Here is an 11,254-nt window from a genome sequence, read left to right as displayed (position 1 = left end):
TCAGCGTGACATTGAGATCGCGGCCCTTCTTCCTCCAAAAACCACCTTGAGACGGCGGTCAGTCCAAACGTGAGACGTCCGTGCCCGGACGCGGGACGTCGAGCTCGGTGGGCAGCTTATGTAATTATTCTGATTTAATTACGTAATTAAACAGATAAGAACTCAATAAACACGCCCGATGTGCTGGAGGCCATGTTCATTACCACATATACTCGTTTCCACGTTCCCTGAGCTCTTCCGTGAAAGGAAGAACAGGAGGAGAGAACGGAGAATTTGGTTGGACGGGCATGAATAAAACATGGCGCACCTTTGGCGGCTTGTTGTCCGCGTTGTCCCGTACGTGGGATTGACAATATAGCGCCGATCGCTCTATCGAGCCGCCGCCGTTAGCATCAGCTGAATGGAAATGAGCGCCGGGCGGCGCCGATACTTTGTGGAATCCAGCAAAATTAGATGGAAATGGCACATTTTACCAAGCGGCGTGTTCCTCAGTGTGACTGTACCCACGATGGCGGGGGCGGGGGGCAAAGCTCCCCGAACATTCAGCAACAATGAATTCAATTAGCGGAGATAGTAACGGGCATCAGAAGGGCTCATTAAGGTGTAAAATACAGCGAGATGTGGCCCGTTCCACCCATCGGCGGCGATGCCTCCGCTGCTGCCACCGCCCCCCCCCCCGCCCCCCCCCCCCCCATCAGGCCCGGCTGCACCCCGCTGGGGTCAGATTAGCGGCAGCCGCATCACTTTGTTTACTCTGCACCCCGAGTCGTCTAAATGAGCCATCTGTGAACTTGTGGGTGAGTCGGTCGGAGGATCAGAGCCAAGCAGGCCTCAGCTGTCAGCCTCTGGCCGCCTTTCAGCTGGATCCCTCCTTCTCCTTCCCTCCTGGACGCTTATTAGTGTCATAAAGGCCACGGGGGTCCAGGTGTGAGGACGCCTCGCCAGGCCGGAGCCTTGATTCCAATTTGTTTTGCTCATGATGTCGGTGGTCTTCACCTTTTGCCTGTTCGGTTTTAGATTCCAACCTCCTTTACAGACACTTTTATTCATCACTTTCTTGAGCGAGGCTAGCTGCGTCGCCTCGTGTACAATCGGAGCTTTACCCCCTTTCTCGTGGTCCGACTGTCTTTTTAAATCAGCCGCTCGGACAGATGGCTGAGGCCGTCGTGGCTCATGGAGGAGAGGAGCTAATTGAAACCAGGCTGAAACCTCTGCCGAGGCTGTTGGAGTCAGAGCGCATCGGAAAAGATCACATGGAGACGATAACAAGGTCAAAAAGGGTTTTTTTTATTGGACGGGAGTCTTTAAATCTCTGCTTTCCACAAAAGAGTCCCCATCTTAAATGTGTAATGGTGATTTGGGGTTCTATTCCAGTATCAAAGCGATGCAAATGACGCCCGGCCATCGACTTGATTTACTCTAATTCTGTTTTATACGACTTACAGAAGAACTGTCCGGCCTCCAAATGTAAAATTTAAGCACTTTGGATGCTCAAACAATACTTCATCCGTCTGAGTGGCTTTGATCTCGGCTCCGCGTCGCTCTCAAAGACATCAGCGGCTACGCTAGCAGTGACGCAAGGCGGCCTAAAACCCACTTTCCCCGGGACGGGGTTTAATCACACGGCCCCTTGATGGGTCCGCGTCTGGCAGCTCCTCCGAAGGTCTGCGGCGGCTTCGACTTTCTGCTTCTCCCCCAGACTGGCCGCAACGGCGGCTGATGGCGTTTTTATTAGCGGCGTTATTATTGCGGAGCAAGATTAATGTCCGTTGTCAGGACACGCTGTTGGTGTCGATACGCCGGGGTTGTTTTCCCAGATAGAACATGTGACTCGGCGACAGCGCCTGATGTGTCTGGAATAAAAAGCTTGTCATGGAAATGATTTTGAAAATAGCTGCCAGACAAGCTGTCAGCTCCGATACATCCGGGCTGCTCCTGTTGTATTACAGTACCTGAGACATTCCCAGAAAAGAAAACCAGCCTGCCAGTGTTGCTGACTCGCTGACAGCCAAGGACTTTAAGGGCATATTGCTTGTTACGCGACATGAGGACTTTTTTCCTCCCCCCCCTCCCCCTTCCTGTCATGAGGACTTTTTTCCTCTACACTTCCGACGACATCCCGGCTCTTCATCCGGCAGAGGGAACTGTTTGTGGAAGGAGATGACATTAGCCACGCGATCGATGCCACATTTCGCCTTGTTTCATCATGCCGTGCGATTAACGAGGAACCGCGACCGCGTGGTTCGGCGTCCGGCTCCTCCGGGGACCACAGCGGATTGGGCGTCGTAGTGAAACGACAAATGTCAGGTTTTGTGTTCGGGCATCACGTGGGACAGCCGGGGAGTCGACGGGCAGAAACAGTCGTGAGGTTTAAAGCAGAGAACACGAGAACAGGAGCTCAGGACAAGAAGGAACCCGGCCGCCCGGCTAGCATATTAGCGTTAGCTCTGCCAGCGCCGCCGTTTCAGATGACAAGCTGCTGCCCTTCATCTTTCCTTCCACGACAGATTCGGTTCATCTTCATCAGCGGCTCCAGCTTCATCCGCGGAGGTCTGGAGACCAAAATATCCGCCCGCCACGTCGCACTGTTGAACACAAAAGCCACCAGATCAAAGTGGATTGGCGGAAAGTAGATCTGCTGTCATGGCGACGAACCAGGATCTTTGATTAGCAGCTCTGATGAAAGCTCACGCTGGTACAAGACCACAAAGATCACACCTGACAAACTCAAGAACGGGTTTGAAGACCTTTTCTTGATGCTAAGATGCTTAAATGTCTGAAGGCGCCGTAGCTGATTCCTGTCATTTCAGTCAGTCGGGATTAGGAACACAAACCTTTGCGTCAGATTCCCAAACGCCACATGCTCCTGCCTTTGTTTTCTCATATGATCTGGGAGGGCAGCCAGCTTCCAGACTGACATTCACGGCGCCGGAATAAGACAGGGAAGGAGGGGGGGGAGCTGGCAGAATTTGCTTGGCGATGTGTGGAGCCGGGAGGATTATTCCTCCTCTCGGAGGTTTCCGAAGTTGTACATTGTCACCGAAATCCTCGGGGCACCGAAATCAGTCAGCGGTCCGCGTCTTAATCCCCGAAAACATAACGTACATTTGAATTAGCATTTATATCCTCAGCTTGTGAATGTAATTGTGTTGTAACGCAGGCGGGCGTGGGGGTTGACCCTCACTCTGGCCGCCCACGCCAAACGTAGCCCCCCCACCTCCGTCTGTTCAGCAGGGGTCGACCAGCGACTGGAGCCAAGCGCCGCTCCCATTTAGTCATTTCCTGAAACGACACACGTTTGTTCGACATAAAACAGCTGGAGTCCAACGGAAAGACGCTCAATGTCGCGCAGCAGATGGCAAACAGGGGCCAAGTGATCCCACCTGGGGGGCCAAAGGTAGCCAAAGGCAAGGAAGAGGGGGAAGAAACGCCTTCAGGCGTCAGGCAACACCTCCGCTTCCTGTTTTATTCAATTCTCAGCATTCAGAAGAAGCGATGAATCAGAAAAGCCGGTGGTCGTCGGAGCTGCGATCCCGCCTCTCCGGGCAGAAATGAGTTCCCTCGTTAAAAAAGTGTCACAGATCAAAGCCTTTGTGAGGTCACGAGGTCCCAAAATAAGCGCATCCCGTTTTAATAACCCGTGGTTCTGTCAACGGCTCCTGCTTGACACGCCGCCTCCTCTTGACGCGGCGCTCCCTTTAATTGAACGGGCCGAAAGCGATGGTCAGGGTTGTCATGGCAACGGATGTACTCGCCGCACTGGGTACTTGAGATCGGGCCCAGACACAGATCAGCACGCTCGCTGGGCCTGAGCCCGTCCTGGACGCGGTCACAGTCGGCGTTTCCCATCTGTCCTCCATTTTGTCTCGACAAGCGGCCGTCCTGTTTCCCACCGGGGAGGCGGAGCGTCGAAGCAACCTTCCGCCACGTTTTCCGAAGCGGAACCCTCACCGGACCCTCATCCCCGGTGATGAATTGGTTCCGTTCACTAGTTTAAATGCCTGAATGTGTCCGCGGCGCCGATCAAACGGAAACATCTGCGTTTTCCTGACGGAGAGAAAAGAATCGGAGCTAAACGCCATCACTCACACCTTCCCTTCAGCGGCCCTAATCTCCAGTTTGGCCCTTTTCCCCGTGTGTTTCTTTGCACGGCGGCGCCGGAGGGAGTCCGTCTGTGTGAGTGCGCAAGCTGTGTGTCCATCTATCCCCACAAAAAAATGATTGTAGCAATCAAGCGTCAAGGCGAGGCGCCGCGGCGGGGGCCGACTCCTGCAGAATTGGTTTAAATTTACACACGGACACACACGGGTGGCGCGCCGGCCGGCGCCACGTGCTGATGAAGTGTTTGCGTGGACGGCAACAGCACGGGGCCGCTGTGGGGTCACACGCTGTTGCTCTGAATACCTGTGTAGTGGCGGAGCAGCACTCGTGTTGCTCCGTTTACCCAGCTGAAGCAGGGTTAAACTGCTTCTGCTGCATTCCATCGACCCCCGCTAGCCGCCGCCGCCGCCGCCGCCGGGCCGCTCCAGGTGCCTCTATGATGGGCCTTTCTGACCACAACTTCCCCAGGAACCTCGGGCTTGATGAATTCTGCTCGTTCTTCCTCTAAGGTCTGTTTTTAGCCTCAAATGCTGCCAGACTCCTCACAGCTTCGTCTGTGGTCGTTAGCATTTGTTGTGTTAAATGCTCATCTCCTGTCGTTGTGTAGCATTTCTATCTCCACGGTGACGGCTTAATGCCCCGGCTGATACGCATGCGGACGCGCGCGCGGGGACATTTGTGCAATTACCTGCGGTTATTTTCCCTTTAAAGACGTGGTAGCGGCGAGATGTTGGGGCCCGATGCTGCGGATGGTGGGAACAGACGGAGACCCGTTTTCCACAATCTAAACAAAATCGGCAACAGACTCCGACTTGATTGGATTCCCGAACGCAAACGAGCCGCTCATTAAATACCAAATCATTTCCTGCGCGCTGAGGCCAGGGCGCCGCCCTTCAAAATAAAAGCCCAGATTTCGGATTGGTGGGATTTTCTTAAGTTTCTTTGACTGATTTCTGTTTTTAAAATAGCCGAACAACCAGCTCAGGGGTTGAATCTCTTTACTGCCACATGAAACCTGCCCTAAACCAGCGCCGGTCCGGTCCAGACCTTAAACCGGGTCCAGAACACCCTCCCAATGGCTGAACAAACAACAGCATTAAACCCCCTCGCTGCTGCCGATCACATCATTTTCTGCTCGTCTCCATTTTCTCGGCGCCGCCTGATTCCTCCTGAGTGGGCGGCGGCTGGCGGCCTCCCCCCCCCCCGTGGTTTCTGTCTGCCGGGCAGCTCCGTCAACACTCCGTCCGTCCCCACTGCGAGCGGAATCAAAGCCGAGGTGGCTCTCCTCTATCTGCTGTCATTTCTCATTAAAGAGATATGAATCACTCCTGACACCGTGTAATTGCTAAATGCTAATTTCTGAGAGGAAACGCTGGCAGTGCGAGCAGAAATCGCACCCGCGCTTTGAGACGGGCGGGATTATGACATGAAGCAAAGACTGCAGCTTAACTGCCTCGTCCTCCTGTCTTCTTTATTATATCTGATAGGCCAGGATTCCACTTGCTCAGAAATCCGAGACGCTGGTTATCTGGGTACCCTGGAATAATGACACCGCTGGGATTTGATTTCACTTGCAATATATCATTTCTGTGTCTTTTAAAGTCCTTTTTTTTTTACAAAAGAAACATTTTCATTGATTTACCCCGAGAGCGGCGGCTCGGCTGTCCTCTCTCTCTACAGCAAACCTGGGGGGGGTGGGGGGGGACGCGGACGAGGCGTTATAATTGTCGTGTCCCGGTCTGGATTTAAATGGATGAAAAAGGCCCCGATTGATCACTGAGGTTTGGGGCAGTATCACATGACTTCCACCCCCTAATTAAAGTTAATCAATTGCGCTTCCTTCAGACTAATGTTGCATCGCGCTACAAAGATTCAAATCCGGATAAAAGAGACGGGGGCTGGCAATTAGGAACCCATTGCTGCACAGAGACCCCAGAGGGGAGGTAGTCACACTCGTGAGGGGCGTAATTGGCTCCACGTTGCTATTCGGTTGCAGCGACTACGCCGATCCGCTGCCTCCGCCAAAGCGCGGCGCGGAGTTAATCAACTGTCTGATGCTTCCTGCACGGGCGTACATTTTCATTACCTTCATATATACAACACATTTCCTCTCTTTCTGGCTGCTCCCTGGATGAATGCATCACGTTCAGTAAATAGAAAGGCACGAGGCGGCGGCCAGGTTTCCTCAGAGCACGTGAATTAGCTGCAAATGATTTCGAGTGCTGGTGTCCATTTTATGCTTTTACGGCCGCACGCGGCGCCGCCGTCACTCGCGATGGCGTGCTGGGTGGGAGAAAAAGAGCTCCGTCGCGGCGATGCTGAACCCGTGACGCTGCTCAGGTCCATTGTGAGAGAACCAGACAGCAGCTGAAACCAGCGATGCTCAGATTAGCCCCAGTTAGCTGAGCCGTCATGCTAATGTTGTGCTCACGCCTTCATGCTAATGTTGTGCTCTCGCCTTCATGCTAATGTTCTCTGCTGTCTGACTTGTGGTTACTTTGGGAACGCTGGGCGTTAAAAACAAGCGGAATCTTCTGTCACATTCACTCCTTCCGAAAGATTGAATCGTCTGAAACGAGCGAGCGACTTCCTCCGACCGTCGATGCAGAGTCAATGGGGAGCGACGAGTCGTTTCCACCTCCTCGCTCGCATTGTCCCGCGTGTTCGCAGTGTTTGCCCGGCCTCGCGTCAATAAGCAATTAATGGGAGACGCAAGTTTGTGAGCGATATCGGAGCGCCGTGGCGGGAAAGTTAACTGTGTAGCTATCGATGAGCGGAACGTCTGAACCACTGACTGCAGCAGTGGCGCGCTGCGAGCGTGGCGGCGTCTTCACGGATCCATTCAAAGCTGGTTACAACTGTCTGGGAACGGGGTCGGAATGTTGACGATTCCCTCAAACTGAGCTCACGTGGGACGAAAGCTCCTGACGTGACGCCGGAGAGAGGAAAAAAGACGGATAGCAACGAGCCGGTCCAGTGTAACCCGGGACAAAGGTTCACTGGCCTGATTAGAAGTAAATAAAGTCATTACCCATCATGCAGTTTGACAAAGCCCCTGCATATAAATGGGCATCATTATAGACAACAGCGGATGAGCGTTTCTACCTTTGGAGGAGAGCGATTCCCATCTAAATTGATTGCTATGGGATTATCCAGGATTTATTAAATATTTAGGCATTGACTTCCACTAATGTAGATAATTAGGGTTTACTCAAAGTCAAAATGGAATCGGGGCGGAGAGAAAAGATGCATGGAAAGTGATTCATTACCGAGCGACTAGTCAATTCATCAATTATGATTTTCATTACACATCATAATTAATAATGCTCCAGCTGAAGTGATGTCGTCTAAAACTCTCATTACTCACTTATTTGGATTAACAACTGTGCGTTTTCAAATCGGAGGAACGGAAAAGAACATTGCATTTTGAGCCGGTCACGGGATTTAAGGACGCAAGTTAGCATCGGCGGCTACCTTAGCACGACTGACGCTGACATAGATTGCAACTTTGAATTTAAATTTGAAGCATAAATAATGCACGATCATTGATGAGGTGGCGAAAACACGTGTGGAGATGTTAACCATTGTCAACACCCCCAGAGGCTAAAAGTTACTGAAGACGGGGCAAATATCAGGCTAGCTTGTTTCAAGCTAACGTGAGCTCAGTAGGGTTTGATATTAATGGAATATAAATTCCAGGTTCAGGTTTTGGTGCCCGCGCTGTGATACGAGGAACCCGGCGAGTTCCCCGTGTCGTCCCGTGACTCGCAGGGTTAGGCGCCATGGCAACAGAGGCAAAACACACATTCGAGCGCCTCCGAACAAAGTGTTGAATGCAGCATTAAGAGGAGAGAAGAGAGTGTGTGAAGAAGCTGGCGGCACATCAGTCACAGGATGGAGCGCTCGCTCCTGCCCCTGATTGGTGATTAGTGTGTGTTCTGTCCCCACCACAGATCTGGTTAATGGGAACGGAGGCTTCCCCCGTTGCTGCTTGGGAGCTAATCACACAACAATGGGGTGCCGAGAAGGGGAAGGCGAGGTAAGGATGGAAAGGGGATTGATGGAGGGCTCTCCAGACAAGGCCCCGCTTTAATTGCCTTCGGTTAATCTCACTGTCGGCTGGTCTGAACGCTCGACTTCTTCTCTCGGCTCCGAGGAGGATTTCGGATGGAAAGTTGCTGGAACAGGTGGCAGCCTCTGAAGGTGTTCCGGGCCCCTTCGCGCCGGGAATTTAACCAGCAACCCTCCGCTCCTCGGCCCGATCCCCCCACCTCTGCCATCATAGAGAGCACCTTCAGGTTGGGAATGTTCACACAACAATGGCTTCGAAGTTCTGGAACCACAAGCAAACAAGAGACTTGTTGGATTCGATTCTTTCCAACAAAGCGGCCGAGTCTTTTCCAAGGATGAGCTGAAAGAACGTCCTCTCCCTCCGACGCCACGCACAAACTCTGACGAAGGTTCAAAGGAGGAGCTCAAATCCTCCAACTTTGGCTCCGATCACGCCGACCCGCGACAATAACACAATATCCGGCGCGGGAACGAAGCACTTGTCATGCTAATCTGGCCGCCGCCTTTCTGCCGCACGGATGCGGAATACGAATAAACCTGATCTTTGTGTTCGGAGTTAAACCACAAAACCTGAAAAAGGGAACCCGATCGCTCGCAGCCGATGGCTCAAAATGGAGGATTTCTCGGCGCCGGAGCAGTTTAGCATCAGGGAATCATCAGGCAGCTCGTAGACGACAGTCAGACGGAGGAGGAAGCTCAGAGGAGCCTTTAATCGCCCGCCATGAGACGGAGACGCCAACTCATCCTCACGTTTTCATCCCGCTTTAATGAAACGGCGTCTTTAGCGACGCTCGGGCGGGCGTCTTCAGGTTAACTAATGTTTGAGCTGATAAACCCGCCGCCAGAGCGGGTTGTAATAAATAACCGTTTTCCTGATGGGGATTGTTTCCCGCCTCGTTCATTTCCATTTCCGCCGTCGGCTGCCTGGAGCGAGGGGGGAGGAAAATGCTGCGGGATTAGCGGGAGACTGCTGTTTACGGCCGGAATGAACGAGCCGGATTAGGCAGAGCTTTGGTCCGTTTGACCCCCATCAAAAGTGCCGGGACAACTGTTGGACGCCTGTTTTTCCGCTCTTTGTCCTGATAATTAAACACTCATGAGCTGGATCAGCGGTTCTTAGCCGGGCCACCGGCGCCGAGCCTCGAGTTCTCCTCTGGGAGGCGTCGCTATGGTGCCGCGGCGTCGCGTTAGCGGCCTCTCCGGCGCCAGGAACCGAGCCAGGTGGACTCTGATAGTTACAGTCTGGGCGCATCGCTATGGTCCAACTCGGAGGAACCGGGGGAGCGATTCTGGCCGTCACTGTTGGAGCCCGATCGGCTGCCAAATCCAACGGAGTCCATCAGTGGCTGCATCCCTTCAAGGGCGTCCTGGTCCCGGAAAATGAACTTCCCTGCTTGGAACGACCATTTCCAGCTTTAAGGTGCGCAGCTGTTTCTCCGGCCAGCTGTTTATCAGCGCACGGCGAGCCGCTTGGACGGGACTCATTGTTTATGCGTCGGACAGGTCGTCCCATTTTCCGGGCTGCGGAGGTGATGCATTGTTTGTTGGCGGGTAAACATCTGGGGTGTTTACTCATGTTGGTGGGCGGAGCCGCGCGTTTTAACGCTCCATTTACCGCCTGCGTCCTTTAGTTTCAGGTGGTAAAGGTGACCACGGCGCCTTCTGCAGCCGCCAATGGCCATGAAAAATAGTTCCTCATTAAATAATCGTGGCTGACGGAGGATGCGGGATCCACCCTGGCATGTGGTGGATCCTGTTTTCAGTGTCTTTCTAAAAGCGGATCGCCAATATGCTAGCACGCCGCTGTAGCCGAGGCTAAGGCAGGAGACCATCAATAGGAACGTCTCGCTTCCTGCGTTGGACCTTTCCTCAGGACCCTATTAGCCAGTACCTACAACAGCGCCCCCCGCAGCATATCCGCAGTAAAACACCTCCAAATTACAATTGCTATCTCTGTGAGGACATGCGACGCAACGGGAGAGCCAGGATTTGAAGGACATAACACTCCTCGCCTGGGTGAAAAGAGCGGAGATAATCTTGGTTCTGGCCAGAGGAGAAAATGTGTGAAGACACATTCATGCAGCATTCCAAATATAACACCTCCGAGGTTGGACGCGGCAGGTCCGGCTTTTATTCCCAGCTGCTTTTCTTCGTAAAGAGTCACCACAACAAGCTTTAAACGGAAGCAGAATAAAATCCGCTGTGGCCTCAAAAGCCAGTTAGGGCATCTGCTTCAGTCTGGGCAAAGCCGGCGTTCCGCCTGGACGCAGCAAATCTTTCCCAGCTCCGCTTTGTTCTGCAGACTTCCCATCCTCTGGAAGAGGCGACTGTCACCTGCAGGCTCTTCAGACATTATATTCGGTGAAGTAAAAGGTGCTCGCGTCTCATCCGGCCCGGACCGAGTCCTACGTCTCAGCAGAGCCCCTCCAGAAGCTGTCAGACGCTGCCACAGCCGCCGACCAATTACAGCCGAGGAGAAGTGAGCGGCTGCCTGAGCCCGCCATGTCTCATCCCGCATTACACACATATTCCAATGGAAAAATGAGAGGGACACGGGTAAAATCCAGAGTAAAGGCCCGAGTCCAGCAGCGCTTTATATGCAGCCATCATGGAGATTCATTAGAGTTACTATTAAAATGATCCCTGAGAGGCGTCGACAGGAAGAGAAAGTCAGGACCAGGCGTCAGACATGGAGCCCCCCCCCCTCCGTGAGGGGAGTCAATGTAGAGGGTTGTTAACTCCTGCTGTACCGTCTCGTCTTCTTAGCTCTGGCTTTGTCCCTTTCTGGGTCACGGGGAGGTACACATTGGGTGAAGGCAGCGTCAACGCCTGGATGAGTCGGCACTTCATGGCAGGACCCTATGTGAGCATTTGTGGGTTCGGCACCTTGCTCAAGGGTCCCTCGGCAGTGCTCTGAAGGTGTTCTCTCACCTCCCCCTTCTACCAGAACACTTTCCATGTTTGGTCTGCACTGGGGCTGGAATTGAGAACCGCCTCAGCCCAGTTGAGAACAGACTGAGCTACCACGGCCTTGGGCCAAACTACCACCACCTTGGGCCAAACTACCACCACCTTGGGCCAA

This window comes from Takifugu flavidus, chromosome 17 (genome assembly GCF_003711565.1).
Source record: "Takifugu flavidus isolate HTHZ2018 chromosome 17, ASM371156v2, whole genome shotgun sequence".
Lineage (NCBI taxonomy): Eukaryota > Metazoa > Chordata > Actinopteri > Tetraodontiformes > Tetraodontidae > Takifugu > Takifugu flavidus.
The sequence above is the reverse complement of the archived record's forward strand: the minus strand, read 5'-3'. Positions refer to the sequence as shown.